We start from the raw sequence: 4,298 nt of genomic DNA on the forward strand, positions 1-4,298 counted from the left end.
GTTCCCTCTTACATCGCGCCGAACCACTACATCCATTAATCGATCCACCAACCGACGACCTTCATTCCTCGACCCCTCATTCCTCAACCCCTCATCACTCGACCCTACTTCCACCCCTCATCACTCGACCCTACTTCCATCCCTCATCACTCGACCCTACCTCCATCCCTCATCACTCGACCCTACCTCCATCCTTCATCCCTTCATCCCTCATCCCTAATCCCTCCATCGGTTCACATTTGTTCATTATGTGCAATAAACTTATCTTATTTCATACATTCGATGGCGTGGTCGTTGTTAGTGAATTCATTTAGTCTATTTTCCATTGCATTAATTCAGTTTTCTTTGAGTTACCAGTTCCTGGGTGCTGCTGCTGAAGGTGTCTTATGGAGGAAGTATTGCCATGATACTTCAGTTCAGCTGAACACACCAAGCACTGGACCTGTAGAGAAAGCCATTTGTAAATGTCTATACAGCTATAGCCTAATGGCTACACTAATCATATACATTATTTTAGTGTGTTGCTACTTAATATAGACTTGAGATAGACCATGGTACTGTACTGACAGTTACTGTTGTATATGTAACTTTACTGTTGTATACTGTACTGGTAGTTACTGTTGTATATGTAACTTTACTTTTCCTACTTTACATATTAAACAGCACACCTACCTTATCAGGAGCGATCAAATTGAAGTGTTCCCACATGTTAGAACGACCTCTCTTCCTGGCTGGCTCCATAATGAATCAATACAAACGCAATTACTCAACAGTAATAACTTTCCAACTCCGATAACAACCCACAAATTGTGCATTGTTTAGAGTCTGTCTCAACCTTTTACCTGTCAGACTCGAGATGAGGCAGTGCCAGTGAATCACCTGATTGGACCACAAACCAGTCAGCTGATTTATTCAGGCAATGAAGCAGTTCCTTCGTCATATGTCACGATTTTTTTTGCACAAAAGCAAGGTTTGAAGCAGTGGTTCTATGGAGTTGTAGTTAAAGGTTTGAAGCACGTAACAAAGCTTCAGTGTCTGTTTCGCGCTTCCTGAGGAGGACTTTGCTTCTGCTGCCGTTTGCTTTCATCTCCATCTCTTCATGAACTGTTTTCCAGGATTTATTCCAGACCGTGAGTTGGATTTTCTGTGTGACTGTTAATTGTCACTGAGGATAAGGATTTGTCTGCCGCACCGCACCGAGCAACACACAGGCCTGCAATTTTTTTGTTTTTGTGTGCGTGTGAGAGTGTGTGTGTGTGGGCCCACTGTTTTGTTTAGAGTTCAGTTAAGTAGCATATTTGATCTGAGTCTGATATAGAGAAATCGTATTAAAGGGGTAAGAACTAGGAATTTTACCAGAGACCTGGGATTATTTGAATTTTGAATAGTATTTTGATATTGCCAATTCTATTTTGCTTATTATAAGTGTCTAATTTTCTACAGTGTTTTGCCAATTTTGGTAAAGGGTATTTTGTTTACAATTTAGTATTTCAACTATAATATTTTATTTTAAAGAAGTCTAATTTGAGTAATTGTGTTATTTAATTTTTTTTCTTTTTAACTAAGAAACATATTATTTGTGTTACACTGCAAACAACTGCTCAGTAAAATATTATTTTATTTATTTGAAAGAGTTGTCTGGGGTCAGTTATTTAAAATAGTGTAGAGTACGTGTGAATAGAGCCACTGCTTAGTCTAACAGTGTTGTTGGTTATTCATAAAGTATTAGGCTTTCACACAAAACAGTTAAAACCTTTGTGGTAGCTACCTTAATAAATCAAACCCAAACACCCCATCATTCAAGTCCAAGGTGAGTTGCTTTAACTTAAGCATTTACTGAGTGTTGGGGTGCTACACGGGTTAATTAATAAGCAAGTCTTCCTACACACAGTTTTTTGTAAACATGCCTAGTACTGTCTGTCCTAAAATGACTCAAACAACCTTAAATCTAAATTTTTTTCACGAAAACATCAATTCAATTTAGCTCAATTTTATTTCTCCTTATAAAATTATTTTCAGAGACCAAACAGTTCGCACCATGAGCAAGCACTTGGCGATGGCAACAAGGAAAAACTTCCTTTTAAGAGGCAGAAATCTCGGACAGAACCCAGCTCTAGGTGGGTGGCTGTCTGCCTCGACCAGTTCTAGAACTAGAAATCTAACTCAAGAGCTAAAGAAGTTAGATAAGATTTGTGGTCGAGGTAAATACAACAACACTCACTAATAGGTAGAACTATAAATAAGCATAAAATGACAATCACCAACGTAAACCACCATGTTCTGAACAGACATATTACACTAACTAAAAACTACACAGCCAGCACTGGGCTGATTGGAGACATGGGCTGTTGCTATGCAAGAGCCTGTGAGATGACAAATCGGAGCTGGCTCTGTCCACAGAGCAACACACTGTGCTCCGCTTAAGTTGCAAAATGGACAAATTTTTTTGCAATGACTGAGCTGGCCCCTACTGGCCATTATATAGAATGCACGTTTAGGACACTTGGCTTCACTTCACAGTGAAGTGTTGGCTTCACTTCACAGACCCAGATGCTCTGTCAATTATTTATACTGTCAATGGATGGCACACACTGCACGGGATGTACTTAAAAGCAGAGAGATGCTGTGCTTGACTGCATGTGCGACCCCAACCCAAGCACATCAGCATGCAGTGTGGGAGTCCCTTGCCATTTAGAGACCCTTGCTGTTGACAACAACATCCATTCCTCAGGTTAGCAAATTCTGTAAAATAACTTTTTTGTTTTAGGTTTGAAGCTGGAGAATACCAAGAATACCAATTCCAAATTTATTTAGCTATTATTGGTACTGCCTGAATTTTTAAGTTTACCAAATTTACCTTTTGTTTTAGTTTTAGTTCAAGCACTGTTGTAGTTGGTACTATTTTAAAGGCATCATTTAAGCACCGGTACTGGTGGGATACCAAAACAATAAACAACGATATGAAGGAGCAGCATATAGTATGATGATGCTTAGTTTTGTTTTTATGCAATTTGTAAATGGTAAATGGACTGTACTTGTACTTTGTGGTCTTCCGACCACTTAAAGCGCTTTTACACTGCCACTCATACACATTAATATAGTGATGGATGAGCCATAACAAACAATATTTGGTGGCAGCTTTCATCATCAACCAAACCCCACTTCCTACTAGCTCCTACAAAACCAATGGTAAATGGACTTCTCTAGTCTTCGGACCACTCAAAGCGCTTTTTTGGGGTTCAGTATCTTGCTNNCACGTGGCGGGAGGAGCCGGGGAAAGAACCAACAACCTTCCGATTAGTGGACGACCTGCTCTGCCTCCGAGCCACAGCCACCCCAATGTCTCGACTCTGCAGTCTGTGGCCTGCTGTGTTTGTGATATACTGTGCATTTGCCTGTTTCCTGGAGGCTGATATATTGAACTGGAGATGACAGAGGAAGCTTTACCATTACATTCTGCTCTCTGAGAGCACATAGAAAGCAGAAAAAGAAAAAATCTATCACAGCAGAAAGACTTGAAGGGCTTTGAGATCTTTCTGCTTAACCAAGGCAGAAGTGTCGGGTAGTTTTTACTAAGAGAGGGTTATTTGTCAGATGACATGGGGAAATATTTAGGCATACACAGCATATACAACATGATGCAAATATTAAGGGAAAGCCAAAAGAGAAACTAGGTGCAAATACTCGGAAATTATTGGAAGATGCACTACCTATTATTAGTTAATGGGTACAATACCTTTAATTTCTCAAGATGACATGACTTTCTTGAATTTCAGTGAGGGTTAAAAAGTTCAGTGTTGTTAAATAAATACTTCATGCATTGCTGAGTCCACTCACCTGCCAGGCATGATAAGGTTGATGCTAAAATCACTGAACATGACTCTGAGTGATCATCCATCTTCATCAGGGACACAGGGCATCTCTGCAGCCATCTCACCTTTATGTTAAAGACCCACTGAACTTGCTGTGGTTCCAGAAGTTCAATCCTGTTAATTTTCTATGGGATGTAAGGGATTCACTTCTCAAGGCATTGTAGGATAGCAGGTGCTTTTGGAGAGATTATGCAGAAATGTGAGAAAAAGGAGGGAAGGGAGGAAGTAAAGGTAAGTGGGCCTCTAAGTCTCCCCTTACTCTACTCCTATACCATGGTCTTCCACTTCCTTAGTTCTCCATTCTTTTTCACATCGTAATTGTACATGGCTTGAATAAAAAATAAAAATTGAAGAAAATCCAACAGTAAAGTGATTCCCCATCAATGTGAAACAAAGTAAGGGAATGTTGGGATCCAAGGATACCTT

This window comes from Morone saxatilis, unplaced genomic scaffold (assembly GCF_004916995.1).
Source record: "Morone saxatilis isolate NCDOM2014 unplaced genomic scaffold, NCSU_SB_2.0 Contig20, whole genome shotgun sequence".
NCBI lineage: Eukaryota > Metazoa > Chordata > Actinopteri > Moronidae > Morone > Morone saxatilis.